This window comes from Nomascus leucogenys, chromosome 21, assembly GCF_006542625.1.
Source record: "Nomascus leucogenys isolate Asia chromosome 21, Asia_NLE_v1, whole genome shotgun sequence".
Lineage (NCBI taxonomy): Eukaryota > Metazoa > Chordata > Mammalia > Primates > Hylobatidae > Nomascus > Nomascus leucogenys.
In genome coordinates this window covers 15777157-15791941 of record NC_044401.1, presented here as the reverse complement: position 1 = coordinate 15791941, position 14785 = coordinate 15777157, and the positions used below count along the sequence as shown (strand labels likewise).

General features: G+C 34.9%; 1 protein-coding gene across 2 annotated transcripts in view; it reads left to right on the top strand.

The window, feature by feature from the left end:
- Positions 1 to 14785, top strand: part of ALCAM (activated leukocyte cell adhesion molecule) — a 209877-nt gene that overhangs the window by 186283 nt on the left and 8809 nt on the right. The window lies entirely within an intron of this gene.

Below are 14785 nucleotides of genomic sequence, written 5' to 3'. Positions count from 1 at the left end.
TAAGGGTCTATATCAGAGAAAAACATGTCATTATGTTAACTTGAGTTTTTAAAAATGGATTAGTCAAAGTACCAAGACTACTTTAAAAATGCTTTAGAGATGTTAAACGTTATTAGTTATATGATATTACAGATAGTATGAACCTTGCAAATTATCTAACAGTGGTTTATAAGGAAAATCCGATGAACCAACGAAGATTCTTAACATACACACATGCCTGATACTTCTCGTCATCTCACTGCCAACACTAGATTCAGATACCATTGATAGGGGTGGGATTCCAGCATTTGCACTTTTAAAAAGTTTCACTGGTGATTCTGCAGCATGCTGCTAGTTTCAAACGTGGGTTTTAAACCACCTTATCTTATAAATGTGTAAATTAATTTTTGCAATGGGATGTCTATAGCTAGTGGAACTTCGGACTTAATTTTATATTTTCCCTATGTCTGATATGTCCCCTTTAAAAAACGTAAGAAAGTTGACTTAAAAGAAAATCAAAAGAAAAATCAGATTTAAATCAGGACCCATGATCTCACCCTGTAAAGATGCCAATTCCAATGAAGCTATATTCAAATGGAGCTGCCATCCAAGGGAGGCAGAAGCTCTGAAATTTTGAAGTCACATAGCAGCATGGGCATGTATTGAGCTCATGTTCTCACAGCACATCTATAAAGTACATACCATTATTATTCATATTTTACATTTGAAAAATCTGAGGCAGAGAATGGTTAAATGACTTGCCTAAGGTTACATAGTTTGTAAGGCACAGAATTGTTATTTGATTTAAGGCAGTGATGTTTTAGAATCTTTGTGTTTAAGGAGTAGACCATACTTTCTCTCACTTGCTTTATTTTGTGCCACATTAGGCAGAAACATTTCTCCTGTTGTGTGTTGTCACTGATGCACACGATGTCCACTCTCACATTATGGCACAACTGCTCCTCATCTTGGCCTTTCTCTCCTTAGTCTTAAGCAGCCCACACCAATACTTGGTATACGAGTCAGGATTCTCCAGAGAATCAAACCAGTAGAGGGTGTGTGTGTGTGTGTGTGTGTGTGTACAAAGAAAGTTTTATTATAAGAAATTGACTGACATGATTATGGAGGCTGAGAAGTACCAAAATCTGCAGTCAGGAAGCTGGAGACACAGTAGAGTTAATGTGTAGTTCCAGTCCATGTCCAAAAGCCTGAGAACCAGGAAGGTGTAAGTTCCAGTCTGAAACCCAGATGGGCTAAAACCCAGGAAGAACTAATGTTTCCGTCCCAGACTGGAAGCAAGAAAAAATGTCCCAGCTCAAGTGGTCAGGTACGAAGTTCCCTCTTACTAAGCCTTTTTTGTTCCATTCATATCTTCATTGACTAAATGAAGCCCACCCACATAGACAAGGGCAATCTGCTTTACTTAGCCTACTGATTCGATTCAAATGTTAATCTCACCCGGAGACACCCTCACAGACACAGCCAGAATAATGTTTGACCAAATGTCTGTGTACCACACGACCCAGTCAAGTTGACACATAAAATTAACCATCACAACTTGGTAACAAATATGTTCTTTTTCTCAATGAACATTTTACCTATAAACACTTCACATGGGTTTGTGTCCATGGCATCTATAGAAAATTCGGAAGACCTGTGCTATGTAAGTGAAAGGAAAAGCAAACAGTTGCCCAGAGGCAACATCCATTTTATAGAAGTTCTCCTTCTATGTGTACAGGTTTCCTGATATTCAAACCTTATCCTCCCTTTATAATCCATGATAATTTACTCACAAATCCAACAGCTTGCGTTCTGGGGTATTTTCATTTTATTATTACTTCTGAATACTCCACAGTAATTTTATTTCTTAAAATAGTGAAAATAAAATTTCCCTGTATCTTGAAAATTAGCTGGAAAAAAAACTATAATTCTCTACATTAGGGTCAAATAAATGTTAAATTCTTGGAGCACCCCCAACATCCAGTATTTCATCAGACACCATTTGTCCCTCTATGAATAAAATAAATTTGTGTGTGTATGTGTTCTTTCATTTGTTTCTTCATGTGGTAACCCCAAATTAAAATGATGGATAAATATATGCTGGACACTGACTTCATAGTGTCTTTAGGTGAAAGCCTCAAGCATTTCCTTTAAAGTATTTCATTAAATTAAGCTCAACTTCTACCACCTGACCTGAAAATTCATCTAAATAACTGTTACCTAATCGAAAAGTTCACCAACTCTGACAGAGTTGATATTATTGGTAATCAAAGTAATAAATTGCAATTCTCATCTGAAGCATCAAGGCTTTTTATTAAGAATTTGTGGAATACTTCAGATTTGCTAAGTGCTTTGCATTCCTGATTAGTTATTCCTTGCTTGTGCCTTCTGAAATAAGCCAGCATTTTTGGAATATGAATTAGTCTTCTTAACCCTTCAAGCTGCTCATGCAGAGTAAGTTCAGATTCATAATAAGATCTTTCAAGTTAAGAATGTCTAAGGCCATTTTTGTGATACAGCTAGCAAAGCAGTGAAATTTTAGCAACATTTAGCGAAGTTCTTTGCATTGATAATTTTAAAAGTCATTGGAGAAAGATAAGAGAAACAATCTTTTATTTCTAGTAGAATTTAAGAGTACATTTGCTAATATACCTAGTGGCTATTTAGCCAGCATTCACTCTTTATTCCACTAATAGAAGCTAAATATTTTTATTATAATTTTCCAAAATGGAAAACTGGAGCAAGAAAGACTTAGCAATTGTGTTCTTTTCCCATTGTGAAATGACATATTCATTTAGGAGTAAGGACTCATGGCTCTTTTGCTGTTTTAATCCATATAACTTCCCAATGGAAATTTCTTGTTAAAAAAAAAACTGAAGATGTTTTGATGACGAGAATAGATGACTCTGATTTTTTTTCCATGTATGTAGGGTATTAACTATCAGAGTCAGGAAGAGGCATTAATTAGTCCACCCTATATCTAGTTGTTTAACAGGTAGAAAAACACTGAAGAACTAGAGATATTTCAGTCGTTACTTTCTACTATGTTTTCCATTTCTCTCATCCCTGTCCTCCAAACATGGTTTTTAGTTCTACAGGAAGTTAAGTGTTACTGTTTAAGATCCATTCCTATCTTGCATATCTCATAGTACAAGAACTAATGAAAAATTAAAAGAGCTGAAGTTAAAGGAAAAATGTAAAGGCATAGTGATGTAGCCACAAACTTCTTCACAAATATATTAGGACATAATTTCAAGGTTGGTTGTATTTAAGAGACTCTGACCTCCATACTTCTTAAAACTAAACTGGAAGCAAGTGTTAACCAAACATTTGTAATCTCAAAATAGTCATTGCATAAATCTTGGAAATTTACTGAGAGATTTACCTTTTGCAACTATGGAACTCAAGACTATTTTCATGAAAATTAGTGTGTAATATATAAATAACCCGGAAATCTAAAAGTCAGAAATACCCTTTGTTTGTTCTGCCTTATACGATGCTTTATTATTCCAGTACTTACTTGGAAGAAAACAGAGACAATCCTAAATTGGCTGAAGGGCTAAAGAGGACTTGCCTGCAACACTGAAACCTCAATAAACAATGTTATGTTAACATTGTTAAAATTAACAATGTTAATTAAGCCTTTCTAGAATCCTCCCTGTTGGTGTCTCTTAATATATGGAACAGGATCTTGCAAGAAAGTTGATTTTAACTGAATTCTATTTCCCAGTCAATACTCAGCTAAAAGCAAATATATGTTCTCATAAGGGAAGAGGGACTCCTCACTGAATAAATTGGAAAGATAGTGCTGGAGGACCACTTACAGCACATTTTAAGTGACTTTTCTCATTTATCACTACATGAGAACCTACTGTTTTTCTCTTTTTTTGGTATTTTTTACTGAAATCCTCCACAATTTAATGAGGTACATACAATTAACCCCATTTTGTAGTATCTAGTCTCAGTGGGATTAACCTGCTCAAGATATCATAAGTAGTGTCTTATTCCAAATTCCATATAGTATTTTCAAATCTATTGTGCTGCCTTACCAGGACTTTTTTGGAATTAAAATTTTAGCTCTGACTTTGATTGGCTGCTGGCATTTAATTGGTACTATGGAGGAAAGGGTATGATCTTAAGGGCAGGCTGACACAGCCTCTCTCTCCACTTGTATGAGAAGTCAGACTAATCCAAACGTTGACTTCTCTTTCTCTACCCATGACGTAGCAAGCTGCCAGAAGGAAGAAAAGAAAATACCTCACTATCTTATCAAACCATAAATAATAGAGGGGACTTGACAGGAAATAAAATAATGTGGAAATGCCAGAGTCTCCATCTAGTCAATCACAGGGTCACCGGCTGCTCACAGGGCAGCACCATCCATGGCCCTCTCCTCTTCTACTGCATGTGACCTGAAAGTTTCCACAAGGAAGAAAGGGCTTGCATCAAAATATAATGTGTTCATATTTCAAAATTTCCTCTCTATATATTCATTTCATTTTTTTTTTTTAAAAAGATCACACTTGTTTTAAATATGTTTTCCAAACGTGAAGGAACAAAAAAGTCCCATTCTCTGGCATGAGACAGGCTGTATGTGTCCCCTCATCTACCCTAAAGAAACATTTTGAGTTGTGATGCTGAATGTATGCAGGTGGCTTCCTGTTTTCATGCACATTCAGTATAGTTGCGTTTTTTTTGATCCCCCAGCCTTTTACCTAATGGTTGTCATATTCACTATTGACCAAGATGGAAAAGCCATTTTCTGTTTTCACCGAGGACACAAGCATTACCTATTTCTTTGTAGAGTCTTAGAAATTCTAAAGATATATAATTTTAGTGAGGAATTTCTTTGTAGAGTCTTAGAAATTCTAAGATTATAAAATTGTAAGTTGTATTAATAAGACCAACTATTTATTCTTCTCTATTTCCTTCTTCAATCAAGAAATTGCTTACAACTCTCAATGGGGATTAGTGTCCTGCTCTCCTCCTCTAGTTTTTCATTAAACTTGGCCCAAAGGGACACTCCTTCTACTGAGCTGTGACCAAAGAAGGAGAAAAAATAACCATACTGCTGGGCATGACCCTAACTACCTGTACAGGTGTCAATGGCCAGTTTGCCGGAAGTGGTAATGCTACACTGCCAAGATGCCAGTCCTAAATACCAACAGCTGTGGTACCTTCTGTGGTGTGAGGCAGGGATGCTCATGGAAAACACTCCTCTAACTAGCAAGAAACAAGGATTCCTCACACCCCCTCTAAGAGAGTTTTCAATTTGTTATACAAACCAAAAGCCTGCTTGGAAAACCTAAAATCTCATGTACTCTTTTATGTGTGAATTATTTTAAGTGAGTATTGCTTTGGTTTTCTAAATATAAAATTCTATTATAGTATTTTATTGGACTTTTCAAAATGATACTAGCCACATTGTGATTTACTGGTTGCAACTACCACTGTCATCCCCTTCACTTGTCCTGCCTCCTCCATCCTCTCACTACACTATTGTTCAATTAAAGGCATACTTAGGGGATACCCCTAAAGCAGTCCCCTACCCCTTTCGAGATCTCAAAACAAGTATAGAATATTGGGAAAATCTCACCAAAAAAGGTTTTAAATCTTCTGAAAAGTTATTTGAAAGTAACTTTAGCCCCTTAAAGGCACTGCGCTTAAGGGAATTACACAGAATGGGGAGTTGAGACTTGGATTTAAACTCTCTTCTGCTGCTCAGTAGCTTTATGGCCTTGGCCTAAGCTCCCTGACTCACCTTCAATTTGGTGAGTCCCTGCATGTAACCTGCCAGCTGCTTTCACATACACTGTCACATTTATCCTCACACCAGTTCTACGAGGAAACCCTGTTGTTTCCCCTATTTATAGATGAACAAGCATGCTTAAGAGGAGGGGTTGTCTAAGATCTTGGAGCTCAGACTTAACACATGAGGATAAAAATTCAGGCTTGCAGACCCCAAGGCCGAGACCCCTCTCTGCCTTACAGCTTAGACTAGAGGGTCACCTTTAGTGCTTCTTCCCACATTAACTTACTATGATCCTGTAATTTAAATTTTCTCTCATATTTGAGGTTATTAAAAGAGGCACTGCTGAGGAAAATTTAAAATAACCATCATAATTTATATTTTATAAATTATAAAATACATGTGTATATATAATATATACACATATATACATATATGACATATATACATGTATACATATATACATATAACATATATACTTATTTATATATACATATACACATATATAATATATACATATATTACATACGCATATGTATATATTATATATTATATACATACATATACATATATACACATATATATATGCTATTATAACAAAATACCATAAACTGGGTAGCTTTAAAAAAAAACAGAAATTTATTTTTCACTGTTGTGGAGACTGGGAATTTCAAGATCAAGGCACCAGCAGATCTAGTGTCTGGTAAGGACCCACTTTCTAGCTCATAGAGGCGTCTTCTTGCTATAACTTCATGTGATGGCAGGAGGCAAGAGAGCTCTCCAAAGTCCCTTTTATGAGGGCACTAATCTCATTCATAAGGGCTCCACCTTTACAATTTATTCATGTGATGTTCATATCATCTATTTCAGGGGGACACAAACATTCAGTATATAGCAGTGACTACTACTCCTGTCAAGATATAGAGCATTACATCACCCTAGAAAGTTCCCTTTAACTCCTTTTTTGTGCAGCCCCATCATCCCTGTCTCCTTAGGAAACCACTGTGCTAACTGTTATGACCAGAGATTGTTTGGCTAATCTTGAACTTCATACAAATGGAATTATAGAGAAGGTACTCTTTTATATTGAGCTTCTTCCCCTTAACATGTTTTTGAGATTTATTCATGTTGTCACATATATGAATGGCTTCTTTTTTTATATTGCTGATAGTGTTTAACCATTAGAATATGCCGCATCTTTAAAATCCATTCTCTTCTTGGACTTTTGGATAGTTTCCAGTTTGGGCTACTCAGAATACTATAGCTAAAATAAACATTTTTATACAAGTGTTTTTTGTGGCCATATGTTTCTGTTCTCTTGGGTAAAAATCTAGGGGTGGAATTGCTTGATCTTCCAGCAGACATTTGTTTATGGGAAACCGCCATGCAGATTCCAAAATAGTCATCCTGCTTACAACGCCCACCAGTCACATATGAGAGTTTTGGTTCCTTCACATCCTTGCCTAAATCTGGTGTTATTCTGTTAAATTTTAGCCATTCTATGAGGTGTGAATTAATAATTAGTTTTGGTTTTAACTTGCATTTCCTTGAGATCTAATAATTTTAAGCTCCATAAGTGTATAGGCTATCTTATATCTTCCTTTGCGAAGTGACTATTCAAATCTTGTGCCTATGATTTTTATTGGTATTTGTCTTTCTGTAATTGATTTGTAAGAGTTATTAACGTATTTTGTATTAAAATCCTTTGACATATGTAGATATATTTGAACATTTTTTCCCAGTCTGTAGCCTGGTTTTCCTGTTCTTAATGCTGTCTTTTAATAAGCAGAAATTATTCCTTTTGATGAAGAACAGAGTATCAATTTTTCCTATTATGTTAGTGCTTTTTGTGTCTACTATGTGAAATCTTTGCTTATCCCAAAGTGGCAAAGGTATTTTCCTGTGTTATTTCCTAGAAACTTTTAAACTTTGACATTGAAGGGTATGATCTATCTAAAATTTGGTGTCTAGTGTGAGATAAAGGTGGGATTTTGTTTGGTTTTTGGGTTTGCTATATCTATTTATCAAGCCATTCCAGCACTTTGTTAAAAGGACTTTCTTTCAGCCTTTACACATTTGTCAAAACTTAATTTACCATAATAGTATGAGACTTTCAACTGTGATAATCTTCTGGTTGTTTCAGAGATCTTATTTCTTTGCATGTTCGTATAAATTTTAGGAACTTGCTAATTTCTGTGCCACAAAAAAAGTTTTGTGGAATTAGCATTGCTTTTAATGTACAAATGAATTTGGGTAGATTTGACAACTTACTAATATTTGGTCTTCAAATCCATGATCATATATCTCCTCATTTACTTGGCTCTTTTCAATTTTTTTCTGAGTAATATTTCAAATTTTAAATGTAGACATTTGATATGTCCTTAAAAGTTTATTCCTGAATGTTTATACATATTGCAGCTATTATAAATACAATTAATTTTGTAATGTTTCCAATTGTTCCTAGTAGTACGTGAAAATGTGATTAATTTTTCATGTGGAAATGTATACTGCCTTCTTACTAAATTACCTTGTTAGTAGTCATATTAGTTGTTTTGTGGATTCCTATGTAAACAATGATTGCATCTGCAAATGGAGATAATTTTACTCCTTCCCTTCTACTTTATATACCATATATTTCTTTTGCTTGCTTTTTTTGCACTCATAGGCACCTCCAATACAAAGCTGAATAGAAATGTTCAGAATGGACACTTCGCGTGTTTCCAGTCTTAGAGGGCAAATTGCTCAACAGTTAACCATTATGTATGATGTTAGCTGTATATCCCTACCCAGAGTTAGTTAAACTGCAGAGTTAAGAGTATAGTCCTCCAGATTACCTAGTCTGCCCAAGAATTCTGACTCCAACTGCAAGGAGTTAGGGTCCAACCACAAAGTAAGAGGGAAGAGTACACACAAGATCACCCTTACTTCTGACACCAAATGCAAGTTTTGGTGTTTCCCAAAACAATCCTCAGGTTCGATAATTCATTAGAAAGATTCACAGAACTTACTAAAATTTTTATATTCCTGATTATATTTATTACAAGACAATGTTACATTAAAAATCAGCCAAGAGAAAAACAAATAGGGCAGAGTCTAAGATGATTCCAAATGTGAAGTTTCCATTGTCCTCAGGAATACATTATTCTACCAGCATCGATGTGTAACAAAAGCATGGAGTATAGCCAACCTGAAAGGCTCACCCAAACTTTAGTGTCCAGAGTTTTTCACTAGGCATTATTACATAGGCATGATTAATCGGTTGAACTTAACCTCCAGCTTGTCTCCTCCTCAGGTCAGGCTGATATCACATAGCTCAAAGTTCCCTCCCTAAACTACGATTGGTCTTTCTAATGTCATTATACCCCACCCTAAGACTGATTAGTGTAGAAGGCCCTGCCCTGAGACATCTCATTAGCATAAGCTATCAGGTGTAATTTAAGGGAGCAGCATAGATAAGAAAACCTGTATAACTCATAAACTTTCAACTGTTTAGATGTTGCCTCCCAGCAACTGAAAACAAAGGTCAGATATCTCTTTGGATGAAGCAAAAAATTCTTTACTACAAAGTATCCTTTGTCAGGTTGAATAACTTTTTTACTATTCCTAGATTACCAGCAGTTTTTATCACAAATCGTTGAATTTTCTCAAATGTTCCTCTATATCTATTAAAATAGTCATATTGTATACTCTGTTAATATGGTAAATTACATTCTTTGATTGTTGAATGGTAAGCCAGTCTTGCATTCTTGAAATACATCTCAGTCTATTATGATGTATCATAATTTTTATATATTGATGGATGCTATTTACTAACATTTTATTAATAATTCCTTTGTCTATGTTCATGAGGAATATTGGTCTGTAATTTTCTTTTCTTACAACATTCCCATCAAGTTTTGGTACTAGAATAATGTGGATGTTATAAAGTGGATCGATAAAAGGGCCCCATCCTCTTCTTTTTCCGAGTTTGTTAATTCATTAAATATTTGATAGAATTCCATAATGAAACTTGAGTTTTCTTCATGAGAACTTGCTTCAAAACAAAATGTAATTTTGTTTTGTTTTGTTTTTTCTGTTTAAGACAAGAGTTTCACTCTTGTTGCCCAGCTGGAGCGCAATGTCACGATCTCAGCTCACTGCAATCTCCGCCTCCCAGGTTCAAATGATTTTCCTGCCTCAGCCTCCCGAGCAGCTGGGATTACAGGCATGCGCCTCCATGCCTGGCTAATTTTTGTATTTTTAGTAGAGATGGGGTTTCTCCATGTTGGTCAGGCTGGTCTCGAACCCCTGACCTCAGGTGATCCGCCCTCCTCAGCCTCCTAAAGTGCTGGGATTACAGGCATGAGTCACGGCATCTGGCTGAATTTCAATTTATAGATATAGGGTTGATTCTTTTTGAATAAATTTTGGCAGGTTGCTCAATAATTTATCCATTTCATTTAAATTATTGGCATTTTTGCAAAAAAAAAAGTCGGTAGAATTTTTTATCCCTTTTATGCCTATGGGTTCTATAGTGATAACCCTTTTTTGTTATCTGATATTGTTAATTTATTTTTTTGTTTTATCTTTCTTAGTCTTTATAGGGTGTTATCGATTTTCAAAATGACCTCAAATAACTTTTTGCTTTTTTTATCTCTGTTGCTTATTTTTTATTATTTTGCTCTTATCATTATTCCTTTTTTCTTATTTAGGTTTCCACTTTCTCTCCTTTCTCTAATTTCTTGAAATAAAAATTTTGATTCTTAGTATTAGCCTTTCTTCTTTTATTAAGACAAGCATTGAAATTATAAATTCCTCTCAGCACTGTTACCTGTATTCCATAAACAACGGTATGTTGTGTTTTCTTATTCATTCGGTTAATGTTTCCCTGTGGTTTCTTCCTTGAAGTCAAGTGACTAGACCTGTATTAAATTCCAAACATTTCTCATTTAATTCTTTTTTGTCAATACAACCTACTACATAATCTTTTAGTCGTTCGAAGTACACTGAGATTTATTTTTTGGCCTAGCATGCAGTTTTTCCTTGTGAATACTCCATGGACACTTGAAAAAAAAACTTGTTGGGGGCTTATGGGTGTAGTGTTGTATAATTGTCATTTAGGATTAGGTTAAGGTGAATAATAGTTTGTTTAAATCTTCTTACCCTTACTTACTTTTTTTAAATTATACAAAATCACTTCACATGTAAGAAGGTAACAAGCATACACTTCTATTTCCCCTTCATGTATTTTGTGCCATTGTTGTTATTTATCTTACTTCTAAGTACTAAGCCTCACAACACAGTCATTATTTTATGCTCTGCAGTCTATTATCTGTTTTAAAAATTAAAAATTATGAGAAAACTTTCTTTTGTATCTACTTATTTACTCCTTCCGGCACTCTACTTATTTTTAGTGGATCTGAGCCTTTGTCTGTCACTTTTATTCTGAAAAACCTCCTTTGACATTACTGGGAGTGCATGTCTACTGCCAGTAAATTCTGAGTTTTCATTTTTATGATAATGTTCGTATTTCATTTTTAATTTTGTTTGCTAATTTCATGGGTACAGCTTTCTAGGTTGATACTTCTTAGAATATTGAGCACCTTAAAGATGTGCCATTGCCTTCTGGCTTGTATTGTTTTTAATGAGGAGTAGTTGGATTTTGGCCAGGTGTGGTAATGCACACCTGTAGTCCTAGCTACACAAGGAGATCAGCCAGGTGGGTGGCTCACACTTGTAATCCCACCACTTTGGGAGGCCGAGGCAGGCAGATTGCTTGATGCCAGGAGTTTGAAATCAGCCTGGCCAACATGGCAAAACCCTGTCCCTACTAAAAATACAAAAATTAGCCAGGCATAGTGCCACACGCTCGTGATCCCAGCTATGCAGGAGGCTGACACATGGGAATCACTTGAACCTGGGAGACAGAGGTTGCAGTGAGCCAAGATTACACCACTCCACTCCAGCCTGGGCAATAGAGCAAGACTGTGTCTGGAAAGAAAAAAAATAGAGGCTAAGATGGGAGGATCGCTTGAGTCCAGGAGTCCAAGGCTGCAATGAGCTATAATTGTACCACTGAACTCCAGCCTGGGCAACAGAGCAAGACCCCATCTCTGGAGAAAAAAAGAAGTAATTGGATATTATTTTTCGCTGCTTTTGAAAATTTGGAAAAAATTTCAGCAATTTTTTTACATATATGTTTACCCTCCTTCTTTCTTCATAAGACTCATAGTATACATATATTAGACTGCTTGAAATTGTCCCACAGATCCTGTCTCAATTTTTAATGCCTTTACTTTTTTGAAAAGATTCATATTGTGTAATTTCTATGTCTATAACCTAATTGTCACTGATTTTATTTCAGTTGCAGTATCTGATCTTCTAGTAACCCCATACATGAAATTATCACTTCTGATCTGTGTTTCTCAGTTCTAAATATTCAACTTTATTTTCAACCTTCTCTTTCTCTTATTATTATACTAATGTTTTCCTCTAAATTCTTATACACTTCTGTAATTCCTATTTTACAATCCTTGCCTACTAATTTAATTATTTGTAGGGTTTTATTAATTCATTTTTTCTCCTAATTATAGGTCACATTGTTCTATTTCTTTGAATGTTTAGTAGTTTTTGTTTGGATGTTGGAAATTTGGATGTTACATTGTTTTGAATTTTGTTTGGCAGGTAGCCAAGTTACTTATGGATCAGCTTAACTTTTTTTGGAGCTTGGTTTTAAACTAGATTACGATGGATGTATCCAAATTAGTACTTGGAGAAGGAATCAAAGGAATGCTTACATAAATTTCTCATGCTCTTTTCTTTGCATAACTCTACCTCTTTCCTGCAATTTTCATCATCTTCTTCTGGCCAAGTATGATTTCTGCCTCCTCAACTCAGTGAAGACTCTGTTTTCTGCTTGGGTCCTCATTTTTGGCACCACCAGAAAATACTTCCAGGCACAAAGCCTGGATTGTCATCGAGTGCAACTAGTGGCTTTTCTCTTAGAAATCACACAGATCACAGTATTTTGCCACCTGTCGTCCAGTGACAGAAAGTACTTGTTCTTTTATTCTTTTTCTTAAAAATACATGTTTATGGCAAGAGAGCTAGCCCAGTGAAGCAACTGGAACACATGTGGATTTTGGTATTCAAAAGAGGTCCTGGAACCAGTTCCCTGCAGATACCAAGGGACAACTGTACTATTTACTTCATCAGGATCATACATATTAAATGTTGGTATAATTGTCTTATCAATTATTGAGAAAGTGATAACAAATCATTCAATAAAGATTATATATTTGTTTATTTCTCCCTTCAGTTCTGTCAGTTGTTACTTTATACTTTTATTAGGTACATATACTTACAATTGTTATAACTTCCTTATATATGAAACCTTTGTAATTATGACATATCTTTCATTATCTCTGATAATTATCAATTATATGTAAGACCACCTCCCTATCTGTTTTCTAGGTATCTTCTGTCTTTCCCTCCTGCCTTCTTTTGAATTACTTAATTGAGTTTTAGTATTACATTTTGATACCTCTACCGGCCTTTTAACTATACCTCTTTGTGTTCGTTTATTGTGGTTGCTATAAGGATTAAAATAAGAACTCAAAACAATCTACTCATGTTAAAAATCTAAGATTTTTGAAGCATAATCCCATTTAACTTCCTCTGTCTTTGTTGCTATTATTGTCACATCAATTTTATCTGCATATATTATAAAGATCAACTATGTTTTACATATATATGCATATAAAGCATATATATTAAACTGTTAGTTGTCTTTTAAAATATTTTACATATCTACAATCTGTATTTTTTTATTCTTTCTTACATATCTGAGTTCCCATCTGGTGTTACTTCGCTTCAAAGAACCTCCTTTAGTGCTTCCTTTAGGAAAGTTCTGCTGGTGATACTTTTTTCTACTTTCTTTTCATTTAATTTAATGTTTTTCTTTTGCCTTTAAGTGAAGGATCTTTTCACTGATATAAAATTTTGAGTTTAAAACTTTTCCTTTCAGCATTTCAAAGATGTTTAGTTATCTCTGGTGTGCATTTTTTTCTGATGAGACATCACCTGTTATTTATGTTACTGTTCTCCTGAACAAATTTTCCATGGCTCTTTCAAATATTTTTTTATATTTGCTTTTGGTTAGTATGTCTATGATTAACTTGAGTGTGTTTTTCCTTTTGCATTTCCTCTTTCCGGACTTCTGAGCATTTTGGATCTTCAAGTTAATGGACTTCATCAAATCTGGGAAATTTTCTCATTGTTTCTTCAAATATATTTTTGCCTCATTCTCTTTCTCTCCGATTTGACTTCAAATACAGCTCACTATCATCTCACAGGCCACTGAAGATCTGCTCACTTTTTTTTTTTTCCACTGCCTTGGACTCCACCATCTCCTCACTTTTTTACTGTTTTCTTTCTCTCTGTTTTCCAGAATCTGTAACTTACAATTTTGTCCTTATGTTCACTGACGCTTTCTTGTGCCACCTCTAATCTGATGTTAAGAGCAGTTAGTGAATCGTTCAATATCAATATTCTAGTTTTCAGTCATAGAATTTTTTTTGTTCACATTTTTTGCTGCTGCTATTTCCATCTGCTCTCTCATTGTTACCAAATTTTCCTTTAAGCCATTGAGTGAGTATTATATAATTGACTTAAAATTCTTGCCTGCTGATTCCAAAGTCTGTAAATCTGCGTCACCTAAGGACATTCCCTGGACTTTGTTTTAAATTTTTCTATTCTGTGTATGTATTGTAACTTTTTTATTATATAATAGATTTTGTGGGTGATATGTTTTATATTATAATTTCTGTTATATTTTTCTAAAAGGATATGAGTTGTTTTTCCTAGCAGACAATTAGATTACTGGCTAATTACTCTACTGTCACCTTGCCCTTGTGATGGTTAATTTTACGGTTTGTATTCCATGTCTGTCTTAGGATGAATGTCTAGTTTTTTTTTTTTTTTTTTTTTTTGAGGTGGAGTCTTGCTCTGTCACCTAGGCTGGAGTGCAATGGTGCGATATCTCATCTCACTGCAACCTCCGCCTCCTGGGTTCAAGCG